Source organism: Cajanus cajan, chromosome 5 (genome assembly GCF_000230855.2).
Source record: "Cajanus cajan strain Asha chromosome 5, NIPB_CcT2T_4, whole genome shotgun sequence".
NCBI lineage: Eukaryota > Viridiplantae > Streptophyta > Magnoliopsida > Fabales > Fabaceae > Cajanus > Cajanus cajan.
In genome coordinates this window covers 49,248,085-49,261,636 of record NC_138521.1, presented here as the reverse complement: position 1 = coordinate 49,261,636, position 13,552 = coordinate 49,248,085, and the positions used below count along the sequence as shown (strand labels likewise).

Below are 13,552 nucleotides of genomic sequence, written 5' to 3'. Positions count from 1 at the left end.
AAAAATATGAAAAGGGATACATGTCAACTGTTCGATGCACAAGCATGGAGCCAGCCAACAAAAGCATCCCAAATACCACTCATACACCCCCACGTGCACCAAACTCGACACCACCAAACAAACCACACCCCGCATTCCCAAAGGTACGCAAGCAAATGGAACATTAAGTGATCCCAAGTTTGGCATCGCTAGGCATGAAAATCTATGGGACATATATAAGGCTTTCTTACCCTAATTTTCTCATGGTGAATAAAATGCAACGAATAATGGCTTTCTACTTTTTGACATCAAGTTCAGGCATAATCACAGAAGGATCATATACCATATACATCATTTGTCAAATCAAACACTCATCATGTAAATGTAACCGACTTTTATCGAGTTCAGGAACAAAGTTAAATATATAGGATTTTAATACCCTATTAGGCTCACGAATTTAAATATGAAAAGGGACAAAGTGTAAATACCTATCTTTGTTCCCCAAAATAGTCCTCTAAGACAATTTGATGTCAAAAGTACATTGAATTGAAAGATCAATTTGATATAAAAAATTTATGGCACCAAACAGAAAATAAATACATTTTTTTAAGGATCAAAATGTGTTCTATAATACTAGTTATTAGAGAAGCAAAAAGCATAATGTTGTGACTAGAAGTAGTGCGAAGGCTGAATATAAGTCAATGACACAAGGAATTAGTGAAATTTTATGGCCTAAAAGAATTCTAGAAGAGTTGTAAGAATGTAGAAATAGTACTGTGATAACAAGCTGAAAGCGACTACAGCACTTGAGTGAAGGGTGTCAAATCTGGGCAGAATTAGGGATGTAAATAAACTCATATCCACAGATATACACAATTAAAATCAACTATGGATTTTAAATGAATAATTAAATGAATGTCCGCTTAATAATGGGATGGACACAAATAGTTAGGTATTCGTACGTGTGAGTACCCGAACTTTAAAAATATTAAAAATACTCTAAATTATAAAGTAGTTAGTTTAATTTATTTTTACATGTGTCATAATTAGGTATTTCCTCCTTCAGAACACCAAAAAATAATAATAAAAATTGACAACTTATTCCCTCCTATAGCTACCTACGTACCTACATACATATATATATATATATATATATATATATATATATATATATGATAACCTCCTTGCTCATCAAAGACTAACAACAAAATAAGAAATGTTACATCTCAAAACAATGGAGAAGCAAATAAGTGCCAGAACGAAATCAAGAATAGTAGTTTGGCATACCTCCAATTTGTCCTCAATAGACCTATGATTTATTGGAAGTGTGCAGAATTCCTCTGTCAAACGAAAGCACTCCCCAACATTTTCAGGAGACACAAAATCCATCGCAACCTTGATACATGACTACAAAAGGAAAACATATATCATGGATGTTAACATGGAGAACATTTTAAGGATTACTCTAAATAAATTAAATCAATCCCCAAAATGTATGCTGGTGATTAGGGGCTTTAGTAGTATATAAGAAATCATAGATTCAAACCATCATGTTGTCATTGTCTCAAAATAAAAATAAGAATTACAATAATAAAAAATAAAAAAGTAATCTGGTAGAACTCATGTCGAGACAAAAATAGCAAGGAAAAAAAGTAAATCCTTATTGATTGATAGGAAATATCTCCCCAAGAGACTGATACACACTCCAATATTTCAAGAGGTCTGAACCACTCTTCACAACTTTCAACCTCCTCAAAATTCCCCTAATAGTATCCCATTATTCCCCTTTTATATTAAGTAATTAGTTTACATTTTATAACAGAAGAACTAAGCCCTAAATAGGCCCATCTAGCAGCAGCCCAACTACTTCCTTTTAAAATACATTTCCTTAATTACATGATTGCTATCACTAAACACACCCCCCCCCCCCAACAAAAAAATAATAATAAGCTTTGCTTCGTAGTTTGCACCAGTGTCTATAAGGACAGTCACCTATTGGTTACCAAGAGTTGCCCATAATTTAAGAGCCCTTTTGGGATTGAGGCTAGCCATACTATGAACTATGAAGATCTAACAACACCAATATCTTCTCTTCCACTTTTTGCATGTCCCCTTGATCATCCACTGTTTCTTATAAAATTAATACCCTGTAATGCTTATTCTTACATGCACATTCACGTGAGAATTTCTCATCACAGGTAAAACACAACCCCCTCCTCAATCTTTCTTGATATTTGACCTCTGGTAGCAGCCAGATTTTTTTATCATTGTTCTCCTGAATACCCTCTGCTCTTTTAATTATGATCCAGTTGCAGGATGTGTTTTAGGGATGAAAATAGGACAGATCTTAATAAGAGTTTATGACCTGGCATGCTTAAAGTCTAGTCTGGCCTGAGTTATTAATAAAAAAGTCAAGTTTAAGCTTTAAAAAAAAAGGCTATTTATTTAAAAAAGACGGGCTTAGACTTAAAAAAAAAAAGTCTATTAGACCTAATAGGACAACTTATTTATCTATATAATACAATAAAAATATATATATATATTACATTATTAACAATATAATTAAATAAATTTGTAAAACAAAATCAAATTATCAATATTTTTGACATTTCCTCTACATTTAAAAGTTTCACATTCCTTGTTCTTGCGAAATCAAGGAATTGAAAATAGAAACTCTAACAACCACATATTCGGACGAAATCAAAAAGTTTTACATCTCCACTACAATTTGTGGATAATATTTCTCTTTGATTCTTGCTGCTATAGCAACTTAGCAGTGACAAAAATAATGGTAAAATATTGAATCTGCCATTTGTATAGATGTGCAGTGTTATTGTCTTTTGCATATAAAATTGTATTCAATATTTTTTTAATTATGTTATTTTGACAATTTGTACATTAGTTTTATATTCTTCTTTTAAAATCTAAATTTTAATAATAATGTAATAAACCATTTTTAGATAGTAGTTTTTCTCAATAAAAGCATGATTAGATGATGTAATCTATGTGAAATATTATATTAATAAAAGTTATTTTTCATGTCTAAGCAAAGAAACTATTATAGTATGTCAGAACCATACCTTAATAATATAATACTTGGCACTTATACACTTCTAGGCAAACATGGATACATCATACCTACAAACTACAATAAACCATTTACCTTCAGATTTCTGACTTGGTGAGGACAACCAGCTGGAATAAAAATAGCAGCTCCTACCTTCTGAATAAAAGTCCAAGGCTCAATTCCTACAAGAAAATACAGAACTGTCAATGTTGCGACACAATTTGAACCCATTCCCATATCAAAATATGAAAAATTATGTGCTACTAACCATACTCCTCCTTAAGCTTCCTCTTATGCTCCATAGTCAGATAGAAGGTCTGGTCATGGATGGGGTGAATAACCTACATTACCAAAAGAGATGGCCCAGTTAAGAAAAAATAAAACCTAATGGGGGACTCTCAGACTGACTGCTTATCTATATATAATATAAAAGGTATCATCTGCCAGAACAAAACTTTAAAATTGCCAAAGTCAAGTAATTAAAACAAAACATTTATTTGGAAAACTAATGAGCATTTTAGACTGTTAATTACACTATAATGCCATTCCTGACCTTTGTTTAAAGGGAACAAATTGCATGACATTTATTGACATCTTAATGAAAAGCCCATCATCCATAATAAACATAAACAAAAATAATTTGTTTTTATTTTCAAATTCACAACTATTTATTATTTGATCATTCACTCAATCCTCTGGTACATGTATATTAAATGAAATTTTTATCATAAGAAAATAAGGGTATGGGAGAACGTCAGTGTTATAAGGGTGCAAAGCTCCAAAGTTTAACCAATGGTAAAAGTATCTGGTAGGACCCAAGCTTATAAATGACTAAAGTTGACAAGAAGCATTCAGATAAATAACTGAAAATCATTTTTCTAATTTACCTGCTTTAAAGGACAACAATAGACATGCCTGAACTCTCTGAAATGCTTCTTCAGATATTCTTGCAACTTAGGTACATCCTGCATCCGAAAAATATCCCAGAGAGCACCTTCTGAAGCATCCCCTCCAAACAAGTCATTTTCTTGTTTTATTTTTACTTTGTCAGCCCCACTGAGCTCTGATCCACATGAAAGAGTATCCTCATTATCAATGGCAACCTCATTACTACCAGAGGGTTGATGAAACTGATCAACTTCTTTCCCATCACATAATCCACCTTCATGTTCCATAACTTGAACACTATTTTGCTTGTCCAGAACATTTATGATAGAAGATGAATTATTAAGCATGTCAAAATTAGTTTCTCCATCCTGATCATCCCCATGTAGCTCCCTTTTGTCTTGCTCAAAGTGCTTTTGTTTCAAACTCTCAATTGCAGCAAGTTTATCAGAATCCAATTCCACTTCAGCAATATGAGTCAACACATTTACCTAAAACAGTCAAATTTTAAGAATATATATATATATATATATAGACACACACTTCAATTCCTTCATTGATGAACATCCACTCAGGACCACATACAGCAATAAATACAAAACACTAACAAATATATGATCAGGAAAAGCTATGCAACTTATGAATTGAAGACAATGCACAGAACAGAAAAACTGACATGGAATTGAAGCCACAATCTACTCGTAAGAATCAGAGCAGAGAAATGCAATGGGTTACCAAAGACAAAATTTATACATCCTATGAACTATGCACATTCCAATGTGAATCTCTTTTTAAAAATAACAGCCTAAAAAGTCCAAATAATTCAGAAGAAATCCTTGAAAATAACAGGCCAGGAAAGAAATAAGCAAATAGAGCATACTGCATCCGACATATCATAGTGGAGCTTAGTCACTGAATCACCACGCCCAAGCTCCTGAGGATATCCATAAGCAATATATGTCTTAGGCCCCATGTCTGGCTTTAGACAATCATTTGGCAACTTCACAGCAAGGTTAAGAGCACCTGAGAGGATCAGTATACTCCTTGAAGGGCAAGGAACATAAGAACTCAGCACAATGACGAGGCAATTGTTCCTCAAATAAATTAGAAGGAGGCCAATCTTTTAATTTCAATATCTGGGGCCAACCAAGCCAATCCATGCGACCTGCTGTATAGCCAGTAAAGAATTGGTGGATATTAATTTCCCCCTGCGATTAACCAACAACTCGTATAAAAAATGAAGAAATCAGAAGCAACAGAATAAGCAAGTCAAGCAAAAGCAGTAAAGAATTATTGAATCAGTTAAAAAAAAAAAAGCAGATATGATTTACTCTAGTCTGATTACAAAACCAAAAAATAGAATGAGTATGAGTTGAAAATAATATTTTCAACAGTAGAAAGAAAAACTAAATAATACAATTTACCCAACATCAGCTAGATGCTGCAAGTCTAAGAAGCAGATAAACATACCAAAAGGAAAACAGAATGCAAAGGATGCAAGGGCAACAAGAAGTGCAGGCGAGTGAACAGCAAAATGGGGGACCGGATAACAGACAGCCAAAAATTGAGATAAGTTTCGAAGATGATATGATAAATAGAAAAAACATAGGACTATCCGACTATGTATATAAATTTTATGATGATGACATCAGGATAAATTGATCACACAATACCCCATGTTTCTTGACAACGTTGGGAGAGACAGCATAAAGCAAGCAACAAGGGCTTAAAGTTAATCACTAATATATGAACTACACTCAGAAAAATGACTTTTAATTACTACCCTAATATGAGTTTCCTGTTTACCAACATTCCACATCAGACTGGTATCCCTTTATGCCTCAGACAGCGGAACATCTACAAACTGTTTCTCATAATAGAATCGTAGACCTAAAAATTGTAATTTTTCAGTACTTTACTAAATATTTCTAGGACTTTTGGTTCTGATAAGATAACTCTACGGAATTCAGTAATTGACAATACTAAATGCATTAAAACAACTTTCAATCAAGAATAGGTGCGGTTGCTGAATTCATGAAATATGTAGGAAACTCAACAACATAAAATTGCTACAGTTAAATTATTCTCTAATTGTCATTTTCAAGTATGGGGTTCCAGTTACGATAAGTACCAACATTAAATAATTAAGCATAAGCTTCATAAGAATTAAGGTGAAAAATGAAATTTGTGCAAAAACACTTCCAAGTTCAAGAAAGTTGTAGATTTGGAAATCAAACAAACCTCACACCAATCTAAGCAATCAATACCTTTCACATCCAAATGTTGACCACGCTTGGTATTAGATACATGACGTAATGCACGCCACATAACAAGTGGTTCCCAGCTTAAACCGGATGTACATTCAAGCACATTGCTGACAATGACAGGCTCCCCCTTTTCCCAATGCCACTGAAAATGCCTTAAATCCTTGTACTGTAGATCTACAGCCTTAGGACAGTATAAATAGTTGTCGCTGGAATCTTCACGAGAAGCAGCCTTCTACACATTATTACATCTAACATCTGTGTTTCTATCAAACCTCAAACATGAACAGAAGTTGTCAGGGGTTTTAACTGCATTTTGTGCTAGTTCTTTTGCTTTACGTACTAACTCAGATAAAATTTTGACCCAATATGCTTCTTAGTTCAAGAAAACCATGGTTACATTCATCATTGACTTTTGGACAAGGAATGCTACCATTACTTTGTGCATGACATCCAGATCTTGACCATTCACGAACCTCAAGCTCAGCATCAGCATTTGATGTATGTTGTTTTACAATTTCATTTTCTGTTTCAGCATGCAAGTAACCACGACCTTGCCAAACAAACCCCCACTCAATTGGATCTGCACCACCTACCAGCTGCCCACTACGAAGCTCGCGGCAACAGTTGAGACAAAGGTCAAAAGAGCATTTTGTGCAGCTTCTGTGGTAATCAAATATTGACGTTTTGCAGTTGTCACTGCAAGAGAGTGTTAAGTTAACAACTAAAGAATATGAGGTTAACTGGGAGAAGAAATATAAGAAATCAGAAAAAACCCAACCAGTACACACGCTCATCTTTAGAGAAATCTGCCTCAACAATATTTAGCTGGGAGACTGAGAGCCCTGTAGTGTGCATACCGAAAGCAAATTATACAATGAAAAAGATATGGAATTGTACTGAATTCTGACTGGGGCATGAGATGAGATATGAACTCAAGCTATGCTGCTATAGTGCATGCAAGAAAAATAGTTTAAATAGGTAAGTAGTCCAAGATCAAGAGAGAGAGAGAGAGCGAGTTAATTCTAAGAAAAGAACCAAAACCAGGAAATATTAACTAAATAAACTACATTAATAAGAGGGGGAAATGACCAGAAGAAATGGATTGCAACTTGTGACAGTCTGGCATTTCAGACTTCAAAATCTAGAAGTTTATCTATGATTATAAAACAGATAATTCTTGCTCTTTTGCAGTCAGAATTCAATGCAAAGAGGTCTGAGGCTCCATGGCATCACTTGAAAACAATGGTTTATTTATGTGTAATATAACGTGTATTTGAACAAACATACACCAATCAAACCTAGCTTTGCAGAGCAACCTTGATTCAAACATGAATAAGCACAATCAAGACTCCAAATGGAAAAAATAAATAAATAAATACCTTGTATCTTAGCTTCTGTCTCATTCTCAATCATCTGTTCTTCATCCAACAGCCTTAAATATGGAAGAAGTACTTGCACCAAATACATAGAGAATTCAACCTTCTCGTCTTCACCATTTTTTGCATTTTCCTTCATTTTCTACCGTAAACCAAACAGAAACATTTCAAATGTACTATACAGAAAACCCCAGGAAAAGGCCAATGTAGAAGGGGGGAAGACCTAACCTTAATAAGTTCATCAGAACTCAAGCATGCTTTACAATTGCAATTACCGCGGCACACAGGACATGCCTCCGCAATATCATCCTCCTTCAAATGAGGATACCTTAACAAGATCACACAGCAAAAACATCAAGGATTGACAACATTGGTCGAGTAATCATCATTCAAAACCAAAACTTGTAATAACATATCATTTCAGGGCATTGTTGGTCTTGCAATTGTTCTTGTCAATTAAGACTTTTCTCCCTGACACAATAAATAGTAGCATACTATATCTAACGTGCATAATGCCTAGAAATTCCTCGTACAAATTTGGGTAAACAACTGAAGCTTACACTCATACATGGATTTTCCAATTCCAATAATCAGTTCAAAATCTTGCAACACAAAAACGGTGACTGGATTTGTCTTTTGTAACTGGCAATGCAGTGAGGTAAACATGACATGGAAAGAAGAAAAAGAAAGGCGAAACTATACCAGGCCCGTATACAGACTAGGAAAAATCTTTTCTTCTGACAGGTTGTGCACCTCACAACAGGACCTTTATCATTTCTCTTACGTTGATGGCACGTTAAGGGCTCCTCTTCACCACACTGATCATTGGGAACCAGAAACATGACATCAAATACAATGCACCATCTAAAGCCAAACCCAAACACACATTCATATCTGAATGATGAAATAAAATCACCTCACCTTAGGTTTTTTCTTGATGACTTTTGGCGTCACCTCTTCTTTACGACCATGTTGTTGTTGCTGAGTGTCAAACATTTCAAACCCACCACCAAAGTCATCGTCTTTCTTTCTTCTTCTACTGGATCTCTGCTCGGAAACCCCATCTTCCATGGCTAACATCCTCCTCTTCTCCATCTCCTCCTTCTCCTTTTTGCTCTTTCTGCCGCGCTTTTTCTTCACAACTTCTTGAACACAGGAAGAACCTCGTGTCCCGTTTTCAGCAAAGTCAGCCATTTTGGCATCAAAATCCAAAGAATGTTTCTCTTGATGACCCGTATTTGGGTTTCTACTCCCTGGCTCCATTGAAAAGAGACGGTAAATTTTCAAACTGTGAACCATAGCTGTTGTGTCTACCTTAGTAAGGTCGATACAGGAACCAATATTCACATTCAATGGAATTTTTTACTATTTGCTTATTATCAAGGTAGACAAGACAAGAACATTGTGCTTTCTTTTGATTTCAAGTCACATTATTAACTTATCTCAGGACCATATCTCGATGTTTGGAATAGCTTTTATAATCCTACATAACTTTTCAATTTTTCACGTGACACATTATTAACTTAACATGTTTATAATAGTTTCTAAAATACATGTACAATAATATATAATTTTTCACGTGACACATTAATAAAACATATACAATGTTACATACATATCCAAGCGTAGGGGTGGGAAAAAAAATTAAACTGAACTGAATTGGTGGTAAACTGAATTGCACTGTATTATAAAAAAATTAAACTGTTTAAAAAAAAAACTGAACTGAACTGTTGGAAAATTGAATTATACTGAACTATAAAACTGAACTGAATTACAAAAATTGAACTATTTTTATAAAAGGATAAAAATAAAATATGTCTAACATGTTATATCTTAATGGATTAATTTGATAGTCTAATGACTAAAACTTTGGGAAAAAAAAAGTGATCCGAAAAAAAATTATATCAATTTTGTCGAACCTAACAAATTAATTGAGCTATATTGGACTACTTATTTTTAGGCTTAAAATTTCCTGAGTTTGTTTGACTTAATTTTATATTTTTTTCCTTTGAAAAATTTAAATAAAAAGGAAAATAAAGTAAAGTTGGCAAATGTCTGTTAACTCCAAATTTTGTCTTCCTGTATAAATCAAATTATATGATAAAGTCCAGCCCATACATATTACAAAATATAATACAAATTAAAAGCAAAAAAAACAAAAAAACAAACAACAAAACAAAATAGAAAAAAAAAAAAAAAACATGTTGATCATATCTTCCGTTATCTTCCTTGAACCCCAGCAACTACTCCCCCGCAACTACTCTGCTACAATTCTCACAGAGCTACCTTACCACTGCAAACAAGTCACCATGCCCTACAAAAATCTCTAAAATTGCCTCTTAACCAGATTCACAAGCCATATCCCTAAATTTAGGGATTTTGGCAGAGAAAGATATCAGATTAACCAAATTCAAAAAAAAATCATGTGCCTAAAAATACCAGAACATAATATGAACAATGGGATGAAAAAAAATTAATTAACAGAAATACAACAGAGAAACCATGTTGGCTGGGATATAATCGGAAGGAAAAAACTCAAACAAGGAGCACAAGCCGGAACCTCAAAATTGTGGTATCATCTTCACCCACTATATTTTAACATTTTCTTTTGTGTATATAGTGATAATTGTGTGTGCACCTCATTTTTATTACGCAAAAGAGAGAAAAGAAAAAGAATATTAACCTCTACAATTTGTTGTACGTGCTGATTTCTAGAGGCCACGGTGCGTTCTTCCCCTTTTTCTTTTTTTCTCTTCTCCCTCTCACTCACTCTATCGTCTCTCTGTCACACTTCGTGAGTGTGTGACCAAAATGCAAGAACCACCTTGAACCCCCACCATCGGAAAGATTTTCAACGGTGGTGTCCGCTTCTTATTCTTTCCTAAACGAATCTCCACAAGAATCATTGTGGGTCACCGTCAAAAGCGATTTCCAACGGTGACCCTCTTCTCCCTTTCGAGTTTTTCTCCTTCACTATCGTTTTCCCTCTTCGCTTCACGCGTTTGACCAGCCACGATGATATGGTGTACCGATCTTCTTCCGGCCAGCGTCGGTGCGTCATCTGCAGAGAGAAATCGGAAAGTTTCTCTCATAACCCTAACATAAGGGTTCCTCATGGTTTGCTAATTCCTTTTTTTTCACGATTTAGTGGTAGGGTTCCGCTGCTTCTTTTTTCTTCTCTTTACTTTTGTTTTTTTTCTCTTAATTATTATTACACGTGTGGGCCAAGCCCATTTAACATGGTATTCTTTGGGTAATCAAATATTTTTGTTGGCCGATGATAAATACACCTCCACTCTCGTATAAATACACCTCCTTTTAAAAAAAATATATAAAATATCTAAATTAGCCTTAAAAAAAAACAAAATTTCTAAATTTACACTATCTTCCCCACACCCCACCCTGTTCCTCGCACTCCCCTTCCCCTAACCCCTCGCCCCCCTTCCCCGCAATATATAATAAATAAGAGTAGCAATTACCAACAAAATACCATACTCTCTGCACTGGCTTTCTCCAACCAAGATAGGGTTCCGCTAGGACAGGTCTAAATGCGCTGGATTGATGCACCGGTAGGGGGGAGGACAGCCTAGCCGTCGGGGGTTCTTCCATCATATCAATAAAGCTCAGTCTCCCAACAGCAACAACCAATCCGGGCGGGCGGAATGGCGCCTATACTCGGTCAATGGAGTCCACTGCTGGGACTGGCATTGGATTCGGCCGCCAGTTGTTTTGCTATTGGTGGCACATGGTCCCTGTATATGGAACTGGTCAGAGAACGAATAGACGCGGGATCGATCTATAGGCTCCGAATATCAAGTTTTGGATCTCTCTAACGGGACTGGAACAGCAATATATAGGTTCAATTACTGCTGCAATTCTCAACCGCGTAGGGTAAGGCCAGTGCTTCGTCGAGGTTGAGGCCTTCTCCCATTACCATGAGCTTCACGAGTTCAACGTCGGAGGAGTCGAGGGCCCGCCTCATGCGACGGGTTTTCTGGTCCTCGAGGTCGAGAGCAGCGTGGTGGTGGTGGTGGTGGTGGTGCGGCACTAAGGAGCGGCGCGCCAGGGAGGATTTCAGCCGAAGCTCTTCGATCTTTGCCACGATGTCTATGGGGAGGTGTTTGGCGAGAAACATAGAAAAGAAAAGGGGGTATGAAACATAGGAAAGAAGAAAACCTGAGTGAGCAATGCGAGCTGTTCGACGGTGGGGTGTGGCGGTGCGGAAAAGGGGATGTGGGATGCGGGGAAGGGAGGTGCGGGGAAGGGGATGTAAATTTAGGAATTTCTTTTTTTTTTTTAAGGGTAATTTAGATATTTTATATATATTTTTTTTAAAAGGGAGTGTGTTTATACGAGAGTGGAGGTGTGTTTATCATCTGCCTTTTTTGTTTTGTTCCTTTTTCTCTTTCAACTCACGTATGGGCCTAGCCCATTTATTCATTTTTCTAAAGAAAATAAAGTTTTAGGAGTATAATTTACAATATTGTTAAATTTATGTAAGTGGAGCTAACAATTATACACAAAAATTAAGGCAATTTATTTTATTTGATTATTTAAAGTTATTATATGTTAGATTTTCAATAATAATGATAATAATGAGCATGATAAAAATTAATAACTATTTCACAAAATATTGAGAATAATATATTTTATGAATATCGACAATATATTATTCAAAGAAAGGATTATTTGAATGTACAATCTCTTAATCCTAGGCCTAATATATGCAAATTGTGACAATTTGTTATCTTAAAGTTTCTCTTATTTAATTTTTTTAAAATATATATATATATTATCACAATTTTTAATATAAATATTTAAGGCCATTATATCAAAGATTTTATTGGAAAAATAATTGATTAAATGTAATATATTTTTAACATTTAAATTTAAGATACAAATTGTGACAACTTGATATCTTTAATTTTTTCTCCAAAATAATAAAAATATCTAATCAAAATCTTTTTAAATATGTATCACAATAATAATAATATTGATAACAAACGATATTTTTAAAAATAATTAAATATTTGGCTTTAGTGTACACCTCTGTCAATTTTTTTTTTATATTTTGGGATATATGAGCTGTAACAGTTCAAAAATCCTAACCTTTTTAAAAGTAAAATAATAAACAAATTAATAAAAAAATTGCAACACACAAATATTTTCTAACAAAGAACTACGTGACTCTGATTCTTCATTACGCATGGAGATACGTAGGAGCAAGAAATCACTCCTATCGAGCCAAAAAAATAAAATTAACAATATTATCTCATTTTTTAATAATAATAATATAAATAATTTTAGTACTCATTAAAATAAAATAAAGACATTTGTTGAACAATATATTTGATTATTATTGTTAATTCATATTAATGTGGGGTGAGATAAATATTTAAAAAGTTATAATAAATTTGCTTAATTAATTAAAGATAATCGTCTTAAGACGAACGTTGTAAGCTACTAATACCTTCCTTACACGTAATCGACTTCTGAACCCAAAAATCTAATTTTCATGGACCATTTTTTGATTTTATGGTTTTTCCAATGTTTTCCCGTAAAAAAAATAACATTGGTGGCGACTCCTCTTTTTTAATTTATTTTTCGTCGTCCCATCGCGATCTCGGTTACGATAGTGTCCTATCTTGATAGATCAATGAGTCAAAGTTGTTCAATTCAAAATATCATAACAGTTTAGTGCAGTTTAAATTGTAGTTCAATTCATGTTTTTATAGTGTAGTTCAGTTCAGTTCAATGACACAAAAGAATAGTTCAGTTCAGTTCATCTGAACTAATATTTAGTTCACTTCATGAGAACTACTTTTAAGTTTAGTATAATTTTTATAAGTTCAGTTTAGTTCAGTTCATTTTGTCCACCCCTATCCAAGCGACACATCAACTTATCTTGGTGCATTTAGAGTAATTTTTAGAATACATGTATAATGATACATAAATCTCCACATGACACATTATTAACT

The 13,552-nt window shown here is 34.3% G+C and overlaps 1 pseudogene across 1 annotated transcript in view; it reads right to left on the bottom strand.

Annotated features, from left to right (window-relative positions):
* The window catches only part of LOC109816602 (lysine-specific demethylase JMJ25-like), a 35,831-nt pseudogene extending 25,064 nt beyond the window's left edge, over positions 1-10,767 (bottom strand). Inside the window, exons 1-12 of the transcript XR_014434079.1 lie at positions 10,258-10,767; positions 8,496-8,827; positions 8,277-8,392; positions 7,803-7,902; positions 7,578-7,716; positions 6,977-7,040; positions 6,173-6,894; positions 4,812-5,139; positions 3,934-4,422; positions 3,315-3,387; positions 3,143-3,228; positions 1,267-1,386 (exon numbers count right to left, since the gene is read on the bottom strand). The product of XR_014434079.1 is annotated as a lysine-specific demethylase JMJ25-like (transcript). The remainder of the gene's footprint in view (positions 1-1,266; positions 1,387-3,142; positions 3,229-3,314; positions 3,388-3,933; positions 4,423-4,811; positions 5,140-6,172; positions 6,895-6,976; positions 7,041-7,577; positions 7,717-7,802; positions 7,903-8,276; positions 8,393-8,495; positions 8,828-10,257) is intronic.
* Between the last annotated feature and the right edge of the window lie 2,785 nt (positions 10,768-13,552).